Source organism: Monodon monoceros, unplaced genomic scaffold (assembly GCF_005190385.1).
Source record: "Monodon monoceros isolate NGI ecotype Baffin Bay Population unplaced genomic scaffold, NGI_Narwhal_1 Super_Scaffold_2, whole genome shotgun sequence".
NCBI lineage: Eukaryota > Metazoa > Chordata > Mammalia > Artiodactyla > Monodontidae > Monodon > Monodon monoceros.
The window spans coordinates 35673320-35696070 of record NW_021703776.1 but is presented as its reverse complement, the minus strand read 5'-3'; positions in this window follow the sequence as shown (position 1 = coordinate 35696070).

Genomic DNA, 22751 nt, shown 5'->3' with positions numbered 1-22751 from the left:
ATTAAGGCAAAGAAATTAACATTGTGATGGTAAGTTTTATTACTGCTTTTCTGATACTACAACTGATAATACTATTTATAAGAATCCTAGAAGCTACATAATAGGTAAAATATGTAAAAAGTCAATGCATTTTTTTTAAACCAAAGAGGGCAAAATGGAGGAAAATGGAGAGAAGGAGGAAGAGAAAAAGAAGACAGATAGAAGCTTCCTCTGTTCATTCTTTGCATTTTGAGTTATGGAGACCCTTCCTTTCCTTACAGGTGACGTCTGAGAAAATAAAGGATCAGAGAACATAGATTTTGAAAGTTAAAAGTTTTCTTACAGCTCATCAACTCCAAACTTCTTCCTTTACAGAAAGAAATTGAGATGTAAAGATGATACAGGAAAGCCGTAAATATGATTTTAAACCAGTGATTGAAAATCTGATAATGACAGATGAACTTTTTGCTAGAGGAGTTGACAGTTATCTTCAGATTTTAAACCAGTGATTTAAAATCTGATAATGACAGATGAACTTTTTGCTAGAGGAGTTGACAGTTATCTTCAAGTATATCTTCCTTCTAGAAAAGCAGACACTGCTGCTTCTGTTTCTTATAATGGTATCTTTATTTCCTAGGGAGTCTCTCCAATGTGACGGGAAGTGGTTTTCCTAAAGCCATGAATAATAGCCTCTATCCTTTGTCAGGCGCTGCAACTAGAATGCATGGAACAATACCCCTGTGCCCTGGCAGAGCTAATGAGTCTCCCAGGGCTACTAATTTACCAGGAGGGGGTAGCTTAGAATTCGGGGAGATTCTTCTTTATTTTATCAGTGCCCTTTTATTTTGTTAACCTAATGCCCCTAACATTTCCCTCCATTATACTTCTTTCCTTCCTTTTATACCAAAGTCCTTACATGAAAAGTGTATGCTTACCATCTCCCTTTACTTTACCTCTCACCCCTTAATTTGCTTTTTGGCTGCTTTCCATAAACCAATGTTCTCTGTATCAGAGACTTCTCGACAGATTCAGATGTCTCTTCTTAATCTTCTCCTTCTTGAATGCTTTGTCATATTAAACAAGTTTGACTACTGCCCTTCCTGAAACTCTTTCATCACTTGAATTCTAGAATCCTAAACAAGAAACTTCCTGACCGCCCCTGACCACCCCTCCAATTACACTTCATCCTCCTGTCTGTTTTCTGTGGCTATTGCTAAGGCTCACAGGTTTTCTTACTCTTATCTCTCAACAGATTTACGTATGTTGATGGCCTCAGTGATCACATCCATGTGGATGATCCCCAAACCTTGGTCTCTAGTCCGGATCTCAAATGAGCTTTCTAATCTTGTAATCCCAGCTGCTCTTCTTCAGATCTCTTACCATATCCCAACTTAACATCTCTTAAAACTAAACTCGTCATCCCACTGACTAAATTGTGCCCCTTTCCAAAACACCTTTAAAATTATTTTAAAAAATACAAATTTCTAATTTTTTACATTTCAAACATATATTTTTGTTCCTACTTTAAAAACATACTTGAAGAATGACTTCTTTTTGATTATTTATTCTGTGTTTTCATAGCGAATGCCTTCATTTCTATGCCTGCTGTCATCACCTGAATCCATCCATCTCTTCACCCACCATCATCCCCCATTTAATCGTCTTCCAGACAGATTTACTTATAAAGGGTCTGTACAAGAAACTTCCTTGCCAGTTTTCAGTGGATTAGGTTGATTAAGTAGTCCTGAGTACATTAAGCAGTTCCACTCAGTAGAACTAACCCTCACCTGCCTTTAACCTGGCTTCTCTAAATCAATCACCATGTGCCCCCCTGTCTTCTCTGTTACAGGAGGGTAGGATCAGTCCAACAGCAACCAATCTATCTTTTGTTTGTTCTTATTTGGGTTGGGAGTAACTCCATGAGGAATTAAGAAGGTGGAGAAAAATATCCTCCCACAATGACGGTTTATCTAATAATGCCCTACGCCAAGGTCATCCTTACTCCTAAGAGCTATTGATTCATGATCTCCAGTTGTCATTTCTAGATTTTGCCAAAAAGTTACTGCCCTTCACGCAGCTCAGCTTCCAACAACAGAGCACTTGGCTGCTTTACTTAGAAAGGCTAGCTTCTGTGCCAAACATATGTGTCACTCTGTGGTCTTTATAGCTGCAATCTGTTTTAAAAGTCAAGTATGGGTAATCATGTCAGGGAATAGGCATCTATATTGTAACCCTTGAAGAGCGTTAGGAATCAATTATTTTTCTCTATAATTTTTAAGTCGTGTTGTTTCATGGGTTTATTCATTCTTCAAGTTGTAGATTCATTCATTTGACAAATACTGTCGAGCTACTAATACTGGATAGCAAGTACTTTGGTTCTGAGAATAAAATGTTAAATATGATAGACACAGACTCTGCCTTCATAGAGTGGAGAAAACAAATACTAAACAAGCAATTACAAGGAAGCATGAGGAGTATCATGATAAGGGAAATACCGAGTTCTGTGGAAGCATATGGTATTAATATTACCATCTCAGTTCCACTACCTGTTGGCAGTGAGGTCTCAATTAAGTTGCTTAACCTCTTGAAGGCTCATTTCTGCATATGTAAAATTGTGGCCAATAATAATACCTGCTTTGCAGATTAGTTATGAGGTTAAATTTTTATAAAAACACTTACTACAGTGTTTGGCACATAGTAAGCACCCAATAAATGTTAACTGCAATAGTAAAATAACATTAATTTTATGTTATAATACCATTTTACTGTGTTCATTTATATTCTTAAATTTTAAATTTTTTTAAAGTCTTTTTTTCTTAATTCTCAGCATTGAAGTTTTTAATAAGTTAACATATCAGTGTATTCCTCAACATGCCTACTTTTGTTCCCTGGCAAAACCATGTAAGCTGTGGATTGTACTGTTAGACTGAAAGAGAATAGTGCATTTCTAATGCTAACATGAGGAACAATGCTAAAATAAATGCCTAACTTCTGGCATTGCTTTTTTTTCTTACTTTTCCCATGAAAGGTCTACATATTATCTAAATGTCCTGCTCATCTTGTAAACCTTGAGCCTCTTAATCTGGTGTCTGGCAAATGTTAGGTTCTCAACAAAAATAATTGTTGAACATTTGTTAAGGCTGAAGAGATTTACTTTTTAAGTTCTTTTTATTCCCATCTTTCAAATAAGTACCTACTGCAAATTTACAGATCTATTTAAAGAGAATCGGAAGGTTCCAGAGTTAGTTGTCACATAGATGAATTTTCAGGTTGGCATTTATCTGATCTAACATTGAGTAGCGCCCTTTACAAACCTAGCTTTGGGACATGACATTGCCAGTTTCCCGAGCTCATGCTTCGTAGACACAGTTATTGCCAATTGTTGTAATGTTGATATGAAAAAGGCGGCTATTGGATTTAGCAGTTGTTCCAGTAAATCATTCTACAGCTGGCTGAGAGTCACAATCCATAGTCTTAAATAGATATATCTGTCATTAGTTTTATTAGCTTCAGTTTTATGTGTGTCATCTGTTGGTTTGGGGTATAGAAACTGGTGTGGGCAAATGTTTTTCTCAAAATGCATTTTTTAAAAAATGCACCAGTTCATTTTTGCTCCACAAACTCAGAATTCACAAGCAATTTTGTATTTTACCTATATAATCTTTCACATTACTGAATGTTCATTTTAGATCCCAGAGTCCAGCTGAGGCTATCTGAGATGGATAGAGATCTGTTTGTCCTGTGTCGTTCCCTAGTTGCCTCTAACAACTAGGGAAAGCCTCTAACTGTTGGAAAAACTGTAACTGAGAGTCTATTTTCATCAAATTGAGAGAACAAACGGTTGACTGATTAATGTATATACAATCAACTTAATGAATTTGAGGTTGTTTCCACTCTAAGCCCAGATATGCTAACTTGAAATAATTACAGAAAACAAAGAGGAAGAGGAGAAATGCTACATTAAGAAATCCCGGACAGGAAAATGTATAAGACAAGACACAAACCTTAGTCCTGAGCTTCCTACTTCACAAGGGAAAAAGAGAAACATGATTACTTCATTCTCATTGTTCGGAACAATGACCCTCAAACTGGTCCTCCCTAAGGAAGGTTAAAGACCAACAGCCAGGACCAGGGCCTCTTAACCCTGAGCCAGCAAGAACAGCTCTAGTCACCTGCTCTCCATTTTGGGAAAAGGCACAGGCTTTAGATAGAGCACAGTCTACATGACTTTATTTTCTTTTGTAACTTGATAAATGACTCATCTAATTTGAGGAATCATATAGTTCAAGAGAAGAATTTTTTTTTCCTGGTACAGAGTTCTAGGAGTAATTTTCCAGCTATGGAATATTAAAAAATCTATACCAGTTTTTCATAAAAACACAGAGGCATATACAGTAACTTATGTTTATTTCTAAAAGTGTTTCTCAGTAAAAAATCCATGGCATAACACTGAAGTGTTGTCCTGTAAAACAATTCCAAATAGCCTTTATTTTTGTATTACAATAACCTCCTAACTGGTCTTGTCTTTTCCTATTCATTTCCAAAATGCTACCAGTTATTTTTCCAAATATAATTTGTACAATATCATGGAATTCATTAATAACTACTTAGTGAAAATCTATGGACCTGTGAACCTAAAACTGCTCGAAAAAAAAATAGGCTTATTTTAAAAAATGAAACCCGTGGACCTCATAGACACAAAAAAAAGCTTTGCCATAGTTTGTAAGGCCCTTTATACTCTGCTCCCAGACTATTTTTCCAGTTTCATTTGACAATGATTTCCCCAGGATAAGTACAGTTGTTTTTTGGGTTTTTTTTTACATCTTTATTGGAGTATAATTGCTTTACAATGGTGTGTTAGCTTCTGCTCTACAACAAAGTGAATCAGTCATACACATACATACGTTCCCATCAGTTGTTTTTTTTTTTTTTGAAGCCAGACTGCCCCTTTTAGACCAAGAGCTCCAAACAAACATCGCAAATTAATCACAGCAGACTTTCACATGAACAAGGATATAGCTTCAGATTTTTCATTAATCAACTATTGCTTCCAAGTACCTATCTACAAACTCACGGGAATTTGTTCGTAAGATGCAGAATATTTGGCAGCCCATTTATGCTCTCTCCCACTTTTTATACCACAACATTGAACCTCCTGTAATTTGAGGAACACACCGTGCTTATTTATGCCACCCTGACTTTGAACATGCTGTTCCCCTTACCTGGAATTCTCTTCCCCTTTCATGTCTTTCATGTAAATTCATATTTCATCTTTCAGATGTTTTCTCAGGTGTCACTTTTTCTTTGTGATTTCCATGATACCACTCCATCCCCATAACCCCAAGGAAGGTAAACTTTTTCTCCTCTGTGAATTATAATTATCTGTATGTTGACTCCTCAACTAGATTAAGAGTGAGCTTTTGAAAACAGGAGATGTGCCATATTCATCTTTGTCTTCTTAACACTTAACATATTTCCTAGGACACAGGAGGTTCTTAATAAAGACTGGACAATTATTGAAATACACAAGAAAACACATATCTGTCTCTAGTGTATCCCTTCACCCTCACCACAGCCTCCTTGACTAATTCATTTTAGTTGTGTATAAAGGGCAGAACAAAAGTCAGGTCCAGGCTTAGTCTTTACTACCAATTAAAATAAGATGTAAAGTGTCCACAATGGATTAAACTGGTTAATTACTAAAGCATTCTGGCCTAAAGAAATGAGGAGAATCCAGTTAATCTATAAGAATATCCTCACTTCATCAATAGGAACTAGTTAGAAATACAACTTTAAGGACCTTCTAACCTTTCTTTCCATTTCTTTTAAAAAGAGATAAGGAGATTAGGCTGTAAAACATGGAAAACAGATTTAAATTAGGTAGAAAGAAAGAAACATGCCTTTACAAAAGATTTTTCTATCACGAAGTATACATAAACCACTAGGTCTAAATAGGATTTTCTTATAAACTTGAGAAGTAGAAAACATTCTCTGCACATGCTATGGGCTTGCCATTCTAATGATGATGAGAAACATGCATTTGAAAAACAATATAGGAACAATATACTTTGCCTGATGTCTCCTCTTTGTATTTGACTAGCAGTGTAGTCGGTGGAGGTCCATGAAATGTTGACCATGAAGTTGTCAACACTGCAAGAGGATTTCCCTTGCCCAATTTAAGGTTGCCAGGTATTTGATTTGAACTTGGTTATATCGATAAATAAGGATCTCCATCCAAATGCTGAACAATTGTTCTGATTTCCTATTTCCACATCACCAGCAAAGATTCTAGGTTCTTAAATAGTCACCACAGGTACAATCTAAATTAATATATATCCCAGTATGGACTTTTTTTTCCTTACCTACTCTTTCCAAGTCTCATCTTTTTATTCTTCATTATTTCCTTACTTCTTAAACCAGGGGTCCTTGGGACAAGTTTCTGGTGTCCCTAAATCCCTAAAACTGCATACAAAACATTCTACAAATGTTCATATTCTCCTTGGAAAAGGGTGCAGAGTTTTCACAAATTTTTCAAAGGTTGTGTGCTCCTAAACCATGAAAAACTGCTCCATGGAAAGTTGCTTTCCTCTCAGTATTCCCTCCTGAGCAATCTTCACTTTTTATTTTCTGCTTTCTCTGTTGAAGCTTTACAACTGTCAGAGCTTCATTTCATATTTCTATTTGGATGACATCCTGCTTCATAGCCATTAGCTACCAGGCCCTAACTCACTCTCAAGCTTTAGATCTGTATTTCCAAATGATACTGGACTGACCCCTTAAACTCATTTTGTCATTCTAAAATATGGATTGAAGTCCCACTCACTGCATTTGGCACTAGAAAGAAAGGACAGTCTTGAAAGACATTTTTATCTATATTTTCATAACTGTCATTTCCTGAGCATGTAATATGTTCCAGGTTTCACCTGTATTACTTTATTTAATTCTCATCACAAATCTGTGAGGCTTACAGATGAAGAGACATAGTCTCAGAGAGAGTATATGACCTACTGAAAATTACCTATCTGTGTAGTTGGAAAAACTCATTTTGAACTGGCATATATGTCTCTAGGATCCAAGTTTCGGACTACTTTGTTACACAGTCTCTATTATAGTATAATCACAGTTTAGCGTTGGAAGCAGATCACTGCAATAACATGTAAAATATGATAAGCACAGGATCATTTACTACTTAAAAACACTCTATGATTTCCAGTGGCTAGAGGATTAAGTCCATACTCTAGCCCCGTTTACGCTGCCTCTCAGCCCTCGGTTGTCACCACATTCCCAACACATTCTGGCATCTAGTCACATCAAACTACTGATCCTTTTCTCAATACATCATGCTTTCCTCTTGTACTTCTCTACCTTGTATGCCATTCAGTTGGCTGGAAAATCATTTGCCTGTCCCTCTTGTCTTCTTAGAAGAGTTTTGTTTTATTTTCAAGATCTATTGCTGCACCCATCCCCCAGATGCTCTGAGTGTTGGCTGACCAGGCTTACTGCTTTCCCTTCTCCTTATCATTTCCCTCTGCTTTATGGAAGCCTCTATGTCCTGCATCCAGGAGGTTATCCATCCTTCCTTCCTTCCTCCCTGACACGAGCCAGGCTTCTTGCCTCTAGGTGGGACCGACTCTGTGACACAGTTCACATCCCAGGCTGGCTCCAGCTGCGACCACTCTCCTGCCTAGGTCCTCCCCCTTCCAATCCTACTTCTCACATCCTCTTCTCCTGAGAGCGCTCCCTCTGTAAAAGCTCTTAGGAATGTGCCCTAAAACAGAAGGAAAAGAATTTTTCCCTTGAGAACATTTTAGAAATAATAACTGTCAATGAAATATTATTTTAAAATATATTATTCCCAGTATGTGCTTTTGGTTTGAGGTAATTTTGTTAGATGTTAAGATACGAGCTAGAATCAAATGAAATCTGAATGAGAACTGAATATAACAGCAGAAAAATGTAAGTCATTAAATAATTTTGCCTCTGTCTTTAAACCTTTCACGAACCTAGCAAGACTTTCCTTTCACTGTCTTCAGACCTTGCCCCAGGTTTTTCCTGACTTCCTCAAGCCCTGTTTGCTGGGTAATGCCTGGTCTTCAGCAGTTAGCTTATCACTTCAGAACCCCCGAGGTTAGACTGGGCATCCTTTTTACGTGCTTTCAGGGTACCTTGTGTTTACCATAATCCTCAAACTCATCACACTCCATTGTGATTTCCTGTTCACTTCCCTCACCCCAATACTCAGTATATTTTCTGAAAGCGAGGCAAGGACCATGTCTTATTCTTGATGCTATCCCCATTACTCAGTGCACTCAGGTACTTAAATATTTGTGGAATGAATGCATCCTTTATGCCTATCAAATAAATATACTGTACAATTTTTTTTTTTTTTGCGTTACGCGGGCCTCTTACTGTTGTGGCCTCTCCCGTTGCGGAGCACAGACTCCAGACGCGCAGACTCAGCGGCCATGGCTCACGGGCCCAGCCGCTCCGCGGCATGTGGGATCTTCCCGGACTGGGGCACGAACACGTGTCCCCTGCATCGGCAGGCGGACTCTCAACCACTGCGCCACCAGGGAAGCCCTATACTGTACAATTAATGAAATGATCTGGCTTCAGCATATAAACCAAATTACCTAGATTATCTCGAATTACAAGCAATATATCAAACTTGTTATTGACAGCTGAAAAAAAGAAACATTGTAGCTGAGAAAACTTGACAGTTACCAAACCAATAATTAAACATAGCATGAATGCAATTTTTAGGTTGTTTAAGTTCAACAATCAAATGTTCAGGCTATGTTGTGTTAAGTATATAAATTCAACTCAAACACATGTTGATTAAGCACTTAACATTTCACCAACATGGTTTTCAATTGCATGAGAATTATGGCTTATTAATGAAAAAATTATAAATAATATGATAAAATTTAAAAGTTAAGGAACAAACACATGGCACAAGCAAGTACTTTATGAGATTGATAGAATATTCTTCAAATCAGTTACATATTTCCTGACTTTGCTACATCACTCTGGTTTCAGCCTGGCTCCTGACTCATCTCCATTTCTATGTGTGTCTTCTTCTGTGCCCTTGAGACAGACAGACAGACACACACTCACACCTATTTATCTATCTATCTATATATATCGATGAAACTAGGAATGGTTTTGATCCCTTATGACTTAAATTCATTCACTTGGACCTCAATTATGATAAACACTCCAGTTCTCCCCTAAATGTGCATGAACAGATGAATAGATAAAGAAGATGTGGCACATGTATACAATGGAATATTACTCAGCCATAAAAAGAAATGAAATTGAGTTATTTGTAGTAAGGTGGATGGACCTAGAGTCTGTCATACAGAGTGAAGTAAGTCAGAAAGAGAAAAACAAATACCATATGCTAACGCACATATATGGAATCTAAAGGAAAAAAATGGTACTGATGAACCTAGTGGCAGGGCAGGAATAAAGATGTAGACATAGAGAATGGACTTGAGGACACAGGGGCTGGGGAGAGGGGTAAGCTGGGGCGAAGTGAGAGTAGCATCGACATATATACACTACCAAATGTAAAATAGCTAGTGGGAAGCAGCCACATAGCACAGGGAAATCAGCTCGGTGCTTGTGACCACCTAGAGGGTTGGGATAGGGAGGGTGGGAGGGAGGCTCCAGAGGGAGGGGATATGGGGATATATGTATGCGTATGGCTGATTCAAGTTGTTGTACAACAGAAACTGACACAGTATTGTGAAGCAATTATACTCCCATAAAGATGTATTAAAAAAAAAAAAAGAATACTCATGCCTTAATGGTGGTTTGGCATGTGGGCTGGTTTAAAGATAAAAGGTCTCTTGGCTCCACAGATGCAACAAAAACTGTTTCTGGGGGGAGAAAGATGATAAGAAAGATTATTTTATTACTTTAGAAAGTATGAGGTCAGAAAGCACAGAGCAAAATTTTTCCAAATCTGCTCAAAATCTTGACAGACATAGAGTTATGTCTGTCAGTCCGTTTCCACTTACAGAATCATCATAGTGCTTCTAATTATTATGATAAAAATGTAACAATAACAGGAAAATATAAAATTGAAGTGAAGATTTTTCGTTTCACTTATAAGAAAGGTATCATTCAAACTCGTGGGCATTCTTAGGACTAGAGACTTCGAATGTCTAGATACCTATAGAATGTGCAATTGCTGCTCCTGTGTTATTCGCCCAACAGAACCAATATTTCACAAAATTTGTTTAGAACAATATTATCTGAGTAAAATTAATGACAAGAAAATACCATGAGACATTTTTAACAGCCGCTTGTCATGTCAATACCCATTTTTTTTTAAAAAAAGAAAACAATATTAAATACACTTAGATAGTACTGTTTGGTTTTCTCAATGACCCTATGAGGTATAAATGAAATTTGCATACATGTGTATCAGGACAGGAAACAGAATAAGCTCCAGGTTCTTTAAGTAGATGGAAACTAAATACAGGGCATTAAAAGCTTACAAAATAATTGGAAAGGCTAGAGATGGAGGCTCTAGGCTGGGCATCCAGAAATGTTTCCAGAACATGGCAGAACTGACCTATTAGCGGAACCACTACTTCTGCTTCAGTCAGAAAGGTGAGGAATCCCGAAGTCGCTACAGAATTTGAGTTCAAACGCACACCACTGTAGCTACAAGTAAGGAATCAGGAAACCACCACTGCTGCCACTGCAACAACCTCTCAAAACCCATGAAACGCAGAACTTGGATGCTGGAACCTATCACACAAAAATCATGTCTTCACAATCTTTATTAGCAGAAAACAGTGCAAGCAGCAGGAAGATGACCTCCACTTGACTTCTGCCTTCTAAATCTTAACAAGGGCATCTAATTGGCTGAACCTAATTTGCATCTGCAACTTTAATTGCGCAGGAATCTGGGAAGTGCAGATTTTAGCCTTCAAGCTTCTGCAGTACAGAGATGCACACTGCAAAGTGGACAATGGTTTCAACCGGCCACATCCACCTTACGTGATTTGAAGATTTTAGAAATTTCTTACCCAAGATCACAGAACTAGCAAGTGCTAGAGCAACAAACTTGAATTCAAAGATTTTTGGCCACTTGCCCAGTGCTCTTTCCACTACATCAGTCTGCAGCACTCATTACTCTGTGAAGACATTTGCCAAAGGAGACATATTTTCAAATCTTGTGCTAATTATATTTTCAATGAAGCATTAATTCAGGCATCTGTGATTATTGTTACGTTTTAGTCTTATGTCAAATCTAGTTGTTCTTCCAAACTAAGACTTAATCTTATCTTACAGTACTTACAGCTAAACCAACACAGCAAGGGTTTAATACCTTTGAGTATTTTTCTCAGCAGGCTTGCTGCTTAATCCATTTAATGTCAGAACAACACAAACCTTCTTATTAAAATGGGGGAAAGGACATCGTTAGAGTACATTAGTGGCTGTCTTTCTGCTGGGTAAGACAGCGAATATGGCAATATTTGTACCTCATCTTTATTTTAATTTGCATTTTCTGCTAACGGTGCAAGGAAAACATTTAAAAAGAAAAGATATGGGGTGCTAAATCCTCTTGAATTTTAATCATGCATAAAAGAAAAATAGAAGACTGAAACTTCTCTTTGAGAAATCTTCCTAAGTGTATACTTCAATATTGAAATGAAAAATATGGAATATGCAAATAAAATACTTGGACAAATGGAAAAATTTTAATGTATCTGTAATATCTCATTAATAAAAATTAAATCACAACTTTCATTCCAAATGCTTTTTACAGCAACTTTGGGAACATATTTTTATATGCACATTTAATGATATAAGTACAGAAATTTCTTATCTATACATTAAAAGAAAAATATAAATTACTAGATAACTTGTATATTTAGACTTGATAATACTATGTGAAAATTAAAAGAAGGGGTTAAATTCATGTTACTACATAAAAAAATCATTCAGTTCTTGCCCAAGTTAGCATTTAACTCTGAGCTGTTCAAGAATAAAAAGAGTTAAAGTTTGCATTTTTTATCTTTCATATGCTTTTCATCTACTGTCAAAACACCCTAGCAGGATTTAGATTGGTATTTTGATTAACACAGGTGTATGTTTGGGTGCTGGTGGTAGTGATGCTTTGCTTCAAAGAATCATGTAAAAAGTTGACATAAATCTTAGATCACAAAATCTTAGTTTAAATAAGTAAATATGGAAAACTATAATGTTTAATAAATTAAATAATTGAAAATCCTATTTCCTGAAGAGTTTAGATAAGGATTGTTTACATTATAAAATAATCCAGATGGTATTCCATCAAATACCAGTGTACTCCAAAACAATTATTGATTTCCATGCTTTTTTTCAGAAACACATTTGTTTTATGTGATTCTTTATTTATAGACCCAGATAACCAGGATGGATTCAGCCTGAAGCAGGTACGAAAAGAATGTGCAAGGTTTATCCAAAAGCTGGGAGTAAATTGAATCCTTCTAAGTCATTCCCATCAGGACTCCTTGCCACTCTTAAGGCAGATGGGAAGTCGATCGATGTTCAGGCAGGAAAGCAACTCAACTGAAGTTTACAGTTTTACAAGGGAAATTCTTTCACCCTGCCTTAGAAGGGAAGGGTGGAGAACCCAGTGTTACACAGGACACTCCACCCTGAGCTACATCCCCTTGATTAATTATGTAATCAGATCTCCTTTATCACTATCTACTTACCAATCAGGTAATGGCAGATTTTTCTGACGCTTGATATAGAGGTTGCTTTAGGAGGGTCCTGAGAGCCTTCCTTATTATACTTGTTTGGCATAGCATTAATGTCAAAAGATTTAACTTGGGGTGCAAGTTAACAATTTCCCCCAAAGTTTTTTTTTTTTTTTTCCTTGCTGTACGCGGGCCTCTCACTGTTGTGGCCTCTCCCGTTGCGGAGCACAGGCTCCGGACGCGCAGGCTCAGCGGCCATAGCTCACGGGCCCAGCCGCTTCGCGGCATGTGGGATCCTCCCGGACCAGGGCACAAACCCGTGTCCCCCGCATCGGCAGGCGGACTCTCAACAACTGCACCACCAGGGAAGCCCACCCCCAAAAGATTTTTAAAAAGCTATTAATTTAGCATGTAAGCCTTACAGACGTAAATCCTGATTACTGATGCACTGTAAAGTCTTACGCAAGTCAGGGAGTATAAGCAAAAAAGTGGATAACGAAGACATTTCAAATTTATAGCACAAGAACAAGTGAAAAATATTTGTAAGGTAATGGAAACTATTAGCGTTTTAGTATATGTAAGTAACTGGTGGATACAGCAAAATGAATAATTTGTTGTTAACGTAAACCAGCTAAGTTCTTCAAATGCACAACTAACTACCGTACACATACATCCTTCAGTCCACAGATGGTGCAAAATGGGAATCTCGGCTTCTAAGTTTGTTCTCAAACCAGAGAAGTGCAGAAATTTCATTTGTGTCTTCTTTCACTTATCTTCAATATGTTTCCTGGAATATAAAGGGCTAGAGAAAGTTCCAAAGCTTTATCTCATGTAAGAGCTGGGTGGGTAATGTATCAGTCCTGGTCTCACTGAAACAGTTATCAGGTCTCAAAGAATTATTTTGTCTGGGAATTCTAAACTTGAGGGTAAATGGCTATTTGTTTTGCTCTTATTTTTTTTCTCTTTTTATTGTGAACACTTTTAACATATGGAAAAATTGCAAGACTAACACAACAAATGCCTATATTCCCTTCATAATTGTATATACATATAAATATACATATATATGTGCATATACATTTTTTTCTTAAATAAGTTGCAGACATCAGGATATTTCATACTTAAATGTTGCAGCATGCATTTCCTGAGATCTCATTCACAACCACAACACAATTATCACCTCTAAAAGTCCTGATATCCAGGCCACAACCTAAATCAACTAAATCAGAATCTCTTGAAAGGGCCCTAGGCATCAATATTTTTTAAAGCTCCCTGGAGATCACAATGTACAATAAAAGTTGAGGGTCATTGTCTACAGAATGATTAAATTCAAGTTAAATATTTTCAACAAAGGATACATCGTTTTTGTTTTTTAATATGCATAAGAATGTGCTAGTCTTTTAAAGTTTAGCAGATCTAAATTATAGATTTTAGGACAGAGTGTCAGAATAATTTATATTTCCTTAAGTTTTTCTTATCATGTTACTATAATTTTCTTTTAAAATATTTATCTAATATAAATATATTTGAACTTCATTTCAGTATCTTCTATATCATGATTTTAAATGCATAAAATATGCATTGTTATGTAAATCTTAAATATATTTATATCAAAAGCTAAATAACTTTAAGCACAAGATATTTATACATATACATTATTTAATAAACTGTCAGATACGAATCTCAGCACATAAAATATAAAGCTTCTTAATAACTTTTTCATAATCAAATGTCATAAGAATAAAAGGTCCAGCAAGCAAAAGTTAAAATCTAAACCTAATACACGTTAATATTTTAACAGATAACGTTTTTTCATTTGTTAAAAATCTTGACTTTTTTACGACAAAGCATTCTTCCTAAGTAAATAGAAGTAATTTTGACCAACAACAAATTATTCCTACATTTTATTGTAGTTTTCCTATCAGTGTTAAGATTAATATTAGCTTAAAAGGTATTAACAGACACTGCAGAAATTCAAAAGATCATGAGAGATTACTACAAGCAACTCCATGCCAATAAAATGGACAACCTGGAAGAAATGGACAAATTCTTAGAAAAGCACAATCTTCTGAGACTGAACCAGGAAGAAATAGAAAATATAAACAGACCAATCACAAGCACTGAAATTGAGACTGTGATTAAAAATCTTCCAACAAACAAAAGCCCAGGACCACGTGGCTGCTTCACAGGCGAATTCTATCAAACATTTAGAGAAGAGCTAACACCTGTCCTTCTCAAATTCTTCCAAAATACAGCAGAGGGAGGAACGCTCCCAAACTCATTCTACGAGGCCACAATAAGCCTGATACCAAAACCAGACAAAGAAAGAGGTCACAAAAAGAGAAAACTACAGGCCAATATCATTGATGAACATAGATGCAAAAATCCTCAACAAAATGCTAGCAAACAGAATCCAACAGCACATTAAAAGGATCATACACCATGATCAAGTGCGGTTTATCCTAGGAATGCAAGGATTCTTCAAAATATGCAAATCAATCAATGTGATACACCATATTAACAAACTGAAGGAGAAAAACCATGTGGTAATCTCAGTAGATGCAGAAAAAGCTTTCAACAAAGTTCAACACCCATTTATGATAAAAGCCCTCCAGAAAGTAAGCACAGAGGGAACTTACGTCAACATAATAAAGGCCATATATGACAAATCCACAGCCAACATTATTCTCAATGGTGAAATACTGAAACCATTTCCACTAAGATCAGGAACAAGACAAAGTTGCCCACTCTCACCACTCTTATTCAACATAGTTTTGGAAGTGTTAGCCACAGCAATCAGAGAAGAAAAAGAAATAAAAGGAATCCCAATCGGAAAAGAAGAAGTAAAACTGTCACTGTTTGCAGATGACATGATACTATACATAGAGAATCCTAATGATACTACCAGAAAACTGCTAGAGCTATTCAATGAATTTGGTAAAGTAGCAGGATACAAAATTCATGCACAGAAATCTCTTGCATTCCTATACATTAATGCTGAAAAATCTGAAAGAGAAATTAAGGAACCACTCCCATTTACCACTGCAACAAAAAGAATAAAATACTTAGGAATAAACCTACCTAAGGAGACAAAAGACCTGTATGCAGAAAACTATAAGACACTGATGAAAGAAATTAAAGGTGATGTAAACAGATGGAGATATACCATGTTCTTGGATTGGAAGAATCAACATTGTGAAAATGACTATACTACCCAAAGCAATCTACAGATTCAGTGCAATCCCTATCACACTACCAATGGCATTTTTCACAGAACTAGAACAAAAAATTTCACAATTTGTATGGAAACACAAAAGACCCCAAATAGCCAAAGCAATATTGAGAAAGAAAAACGGAGCTGGAGGAATCAGGCTCCCTGCCTTCAGACTATACTACAAAGCTACAGTAATCAAGACAGTATGGTACTGGCACAGAAAAAGAAATATAGGTCAATGGAACAGGATAGAAAGCTCAGAGATAAACCCACGTATATATGGTCACCTTATTTTTGATAAAGGAGGCAAGAATATAACATGGGGAAAAGAGAGTCTCTTCCATAAGTGGTGCTGTGAAAACTGGACAGCTACATGTAAAAGAATGAAATTTGAACACTCCCTAACACCATACACAAAAAAAAACTCAAAATGGATTAAAGACCTAAATGTAAGGCCAGACACTCTAAAACTCTTAGACGAAAACATAGGCAGAACACTCTATGACATAAATCACAGCAAGATCCTTTTTGACCCACCTCCTAGAGAAAATGGAAATAAAAACAAAGATAAACAAATGGGACCTAATGAAACTTAAAAGCTTTTGCACAGCAAAGGAAACCATAAACAAGACAAAAAGACAACCCTCAGAATCGGAGAAAATATTTGCAAATGAAGCAACTGACAAAGGATTCATCTCCAAAATTGACAAGCAGCTCATGCAGCTCAATATCAAAAAAACAAACAACCCAATCCAAAAATGGGCAGAAGACCTAAATAGACATTTCTCCAAAGAAGATATACAGAATGCCAACAAACACATGAAAGAATGCGCAACATCACTAATCATTAGAGAAATGCAAATCAAAACTACAATGAGGTATCATCTCACACCAGTCAGAATGGCCATCATCAAAAAATCCACAAACAATAAATGCTGGAGAGGGTGTGGAGAAAAGGGAACCCTCTTGCACTGTTGATGGGAATGTAAATTGATACAGCCACTATGGAGAACAGTATGGAGGTTCCTAAAAAACTAAAAATAGAACTACTATACAACCCAGCAATCCCACTACTGGGCATATACCCTGTGAAAACCATAATTCAAAAAGAGTCATGTACCACAATGTCCATTGCAGCTCTATTTACAATAGCCAGGACATGGAAGCAACCTAACAGATGAATGGATAAAGAAGACGTGGCATATATATATATAGGATGGAATATTACTCAGCCATAGAAAGAAACAAAATTGAGTTATTTGTAATGAGGTGGATGGACCTAGAGTCTGTCTTACAGAGTGAAGTAAGTCAGAAAGAGAAAAATAAATACTGTATGGTAACACATATATATGGAATCTTAAAAAAAAAAAAAAAAAGGTTCTGAAGAACCTAGGGGCAGGACAGGAATAAAGATGAAGACATAGAGAATGGACTTGAGGACACGGGGAGGGGGAAGGGTAAGCTGGGACAAAGTGAGAGAGTGGCATGGACTTATATACACTACCAAGTGTAAAATAGATAGCTAGTGCGAAGCAGCCGCATAGCACAGGGAGACCAGCTCCGTGCTTTGTGACCACCTAGAGGTGTGGGATAGGGAGGGTGGGAGGGAGATATGGGGATATATGTTTACGTATAGCTGATTCACTTTGTTTTAAAGCAAAAACTAACACACCATTGTAAAGAAATTACACTCCAGTAAAGATGTTAAAAAAAAAAAAAGGTATTACTTTTTTTTGGCTTCTGACTGTGACATTGTGTAGCATATCCAAGCAAGGAAAGAGGGCATTATGCTTTTAGAAATAGCCCTTAGTTACTTATGTCTGTTATTCTGTGTTAGAGCAAGCAACTCGTAAACTGATTATTTTTCAAGAAATGAATCAAACCAGTTCACAGTGAGATAAATTATATATTTTTGACTGGAAAGAAGTCACAAGACCTCAATTCTAGGCTCTGATTAGCAGGGTAATTTATCTCAGGTTTCTCATCTGTTAATGAAGGGTTTAGCTATGCCAAAGATTCCCAGACTTTCCCAGTTCATGGCTCTCCTGTTATCTCAGAAGTGTTTTCATGGTGTGAAGGCTAAAAGAAATACCCAACAATTCCATTTATTAAGTAGCTAGGTCCAAACTTATTATGTATGTCTGTCTGAACAACTTCGTTGCTATTAAAAAAAATTAATACACATACATTTCTAAAACTTTTTGTTACGTTCTTAATGGCGTGTGCATGTTTATTGGATACTTTACAAATTCTGAAACCTTGGAATTGGATGGGAAACCAGTGTCCTCATTGCCTGTTCCACAGGCATTTTCCCATGGTTCTTGTGTTTTATAACAGCAACTTACAAAACCCTGCCTTAAAAGATGTCATCAGAAGGTTGGAGTACAGGGCTTCCCTGGTGGCACAGTGGTTGAGAGTTCGCCTGCCAATGCAGGGGACACGGGTTCGTGCCCTGGTCTGCAAAGATCCCACATGCCGCGGAGCGGCTATGCCCGTGAGCCATGGCCGCGGATCCTGCGCGTCCGGAGCCTGTGCTCCGCAATGGGAAAGGCCACAACAATGAGAGGCCCAAGTACCGCAAAAAAAAAAAAAAAAAAGGACTGAGTACAATTTCATGTTGAAGGTCTAATCTAATTGGTGGTAGTGTTTTGCATGGTATCCAACTGATGTCACTGTGTTGGCCTTGAAAATTTTAAATAGCCCATGAATGTAAGGTCTAAGAGGTGCCCCTTTGAGTTTGTTGGGGTGCCCTTGGGGTGCCCCAGTACACAGTTTGTGAAGGATGGGCTATGCTCTCTAAAATATTTAATGTAAATGTAATATGTGATGTAAAATATAGAAGCAGAGGATAAGTGAAATAGATCATTCTGAAGGCCTGGGGTAAGAAGCTGCAGGATTGAAAAGAAGGTAAAAATTGTAATAAATGTCTGTCTGCTTGGGGTGCACTTTCCCTCCCCATGTCACCTACAAAATGCCTACCCGTGTCTCACAATTTGCCTCAGGGCGGCCTCCCTTAACCAAGGCAAATTCACCTATTACACATTCTCAGAGTATTCATCTCACAGCACTTATCATAGTGGCAATTATATATTTATTTGTATAACTACTTGTATAACTTCTCTCTCTCATTAGAATGTAAGCTCTAAGAGGCTAGGAATATGTCTGGTACCAGCACCACATCCCACGGTCTGGTATATTATAGAAGCTAAAACCTTGCTGGATGAAATGAATAAATGCACATACTCTGACAGAATAAGGTTAGCATTCATTTCAGTTCTTTTTTATTGTAAAACAGCTGCTATTTATAGTAGCATTCCTAAAACTTATTTCTTTTTCTCGTAACATTTAGCAGGAAAAAAGAACCCACAGATATAAAGCTGCGTCGTAAACCTCAGAAAGTAATCTCACCTAAACTAAATAAAAGGATAATGTTGCTTTGGAAAAGGCAGTCAAATATTCATAAACTCTTAGAGGCAAATTAATTTTATAAGAAAAAGTCATTTTTTGGAAGGTGTGATTTTATTTTTATCTTATTTTAAATTAATTTTTATTGGAGTATATTTGATTTACAATGTTGTGTTAGTTTCTGCTGTACAGCAAAGTGAATCAGTTATACATATATCTACTCTTTTTTAGATTCTATTCCCATATAGGTCATTACAGAGTATTGAGTGGAGTTCCCTGTGCTATACAGTAGGTTCTTATTAGTTGTAGTGTGTATATGTCAATCCCAATCTCCCAATTTGTCCCTCCCCCCCTTCCCCCATGGTAACCATAAGTGTTTTTCCTACATCTGTGACTCTATTTCTGTTTTGTAAATAGGTTCATTTGTACCATTTTTTTTTAGATTCCACATATAAGCGGTATCATATGATATTTGTCTTTCTCTGACTCACTCCACTCAGTATGACCATCTCTATCCATGTTGCTGCAAATGGCATTATTTCACTTTTTTATGGCTAATATTCCATTGTATATATGTACCATATCTTCTTTATCCATTCCTATGTCAATGGACACTTAGGTTGCTTCCATGCCCTGGCTATTGTAAATAGTGCTGCAATGAACATTGAGGTACGTGTATCTGTTCGAATTATGGTTTTCTCCAGATATATGCCCAGGAGTGGGAATGCTGGATCATATGGTAGCTTTATTTTCAGTCTTTTAAGGAACGATACTGTTCTCCATAGAGACTGTACCAAGTTACATTCCCACAAAGAGTGCAGGAGGGTTCCCTTTTCTCCACACCCTCTCCAGAATTTATTGTTTGTAGATTTTTTGATGATGGCCATTCTGACCAGTGTGACTTAGTATCTCATTGTAGTTTTGATTTGCATTTCTCTAATGATTAGGGATGCTGAGCATATTTTCATGGGCCTTTTGGTCATCTGTATGTCGTCTTTGGAGAAATGTCTATTTAGATCTTCCACCCATTTTTTGATTGGGTTGTTTGTTTTGGGCTTTTTTGTTTTTTGTTTGTTTTTTGATATTGAGCTGCATGAGCTGTTTGTATATTTTGGCAATTCCTTGTCAGTCATTTCATTTGCAATTATTTTCTCGATTCTGTGGGTTGTCTTTTCATTTTTTTTAAACATTCCTTTTCATGATTTAAAAAAAAATTTTATTTATTTATTTCATTTATTTACTTTTAGCTGCATTGGGTCTTTGTTGTGGCACGCAGGCTTTCTCTAGTTGCGGGGAGCAGGGGCTACTCTTCGTTGAGGTGTGCAGGCTTCTCGTTGCGGTGGCTTCTCTTGTTGTGGAGCACAGGCTCTAGGTGCGTGGGCTTCAGTAGTTAAGGCTCATGGGCTGTAGAGCCACGGGTTAAGTAGTTGTGACACACAGGTTTAGTTGCTCTGCAGCATGTGGGATCTTCCCAGACCAGGGATCAAACCCACGTCCCCTGCATTGGCAGGCAGATTTTTAACCACTGCGCCACCAGGGAAGTCAAGTCTTTTCATTTTGCTTATGGTTTCCTTTGCTGTGCAAAAGCTTTTACGTTTAATTAGGTCCCATTTATTTAATTTCGTTTATATTTTCTTTTTTAAAAATACATTTATTTATGTATTTTTATTTTTGGCTGTGTTGGGTCTTTGTTGCTGCACGCAGGCTTTCTCTAGTTGCGGGGAGTGGGGGATACTCTGTTGTGGTGCATGGGCTTCTCATTGTCGTGGCTTCTCGTTTCAGAGCACGGCTCTAGGCGCGCAGGCTTCAGTAGTTGTGGCACGCGGGCTTAGTTGCTCCGCGGCACGTGGGATCTTCCCGGGCCAGGGCTAGAACCCGTGTCCCCTGCGTTGGCAGGTGGATTCTTAACCACTGTGCCACCAGGTAAGAACTCGTTTGTTTTCATTACTCTAGCAGGTGGATCAGAAAAGATCTTGCTGTGCTTTATGTCAGAGAGTGTTCTGCCGATGTTTTCCTCTAAGAGTTTTATAGTATCGGATCTTGCATTTAGGTCTTTAATCCATTTTGAGTTTATTTTTGTATATGGTGTTAGAGAATGTTCTAATTTCATTCCTTTACATGTAGCTGTCCAGTTTTCTCAGCACCACTTATTGAAGAGACTGTCTTTTCTCCATTGTATATCCTTGCCTCCTTTGTAATAGATTAGGTGCCCATAGGTGTGTGGCTTTGTCTCTGGACTTTCTATCCTGTTCCATTGATCTATATTTCTGTTTTTGTGCCAGTACCATACTGTTTTGATTACTGTAGCTTTGTAGCAGAGAAAGCCATGTTATTACATAAAAATTGCTCATAGAAAATTTTAAAATCTTAGCAAAGGCCACAAACCACACTTTGAGAACCATGTTCTACAGTGGTGATATTAGAAGTAGAAGGTGATAGTTTCTAGAAAGTGGCAACTCATTCTTTTTTTTTTAATGGCATTCTACTACAAAGCCTGATTTTATTGACATAGTAAGCACAAATTTTAAGGGAAGTGCATGATGTCAGTATTAAAATGAAATGAATTCTGAAAATCTTTTTGATATTCTATTTTAATCCTGGTATAAAGATCAATTAGTAAAATAAAGTCAAACAGAATCCTAAAGTCAAACAGGAAATAGGGATATGGAAGTAGGACAAAATAAGATAGCAAAGGATTGTATTAAATAACTAACAACCTTAAAAAGGGTGGACTTTTTTTAAAACAGTAGATTAAGGTTGATTTATGGGATTTTGTACATTTAGTATATCCCTTTTCTGAAAAAGCACTTTAAGGTACAGAATCGATAAATTATGTTTTGTTATGCATTTTTCACCCTTAAAGTTCCTATGCAAGGAGGAAATTATTTGTTTACACTTTATACATTTTAGACAGAATGGCTCTGGATAATAATACAGAGATGGGGAATTAAAAGAGAAGGTAAGATAAAGATGGTTGATTCTGTGCCCTTGGAATTGCTAATCCATAAACAGCAAACTCCCCTGTATGCACTGTCTTCTTTGGGAACTCGTTCCACCTTTTGCCTTAAACTAAAATCTAGCTCTCCCCAAGGCTATCAGCTCCCAAATGGTGCCTAATTATTTTCTTTCATCACATATACAGGATATAGTGTTGATGTCCACCTAGTTCCCCATTGCCATATCCTGGATCACTTTTACCTTACAGTCTTGTAAAATTAAAACAAAAACCATCACCCACAAAACACACCTGTCCCTTTGTAGGTCATGCTACCTCCTCATCACACCTTCTTTATCTTTCTGATCCAAAATTATCAGCCTTCTCTATCTCACCCACCACTCTTCTGTCCCCCAGCTTGTAGAGTAATGTTCCTCGAACTTTATGTACCTTTGAATCACCTGGGCGATCTTATTAAATTCAGATTCTGCGTCAGTAAGGACACCCAGAG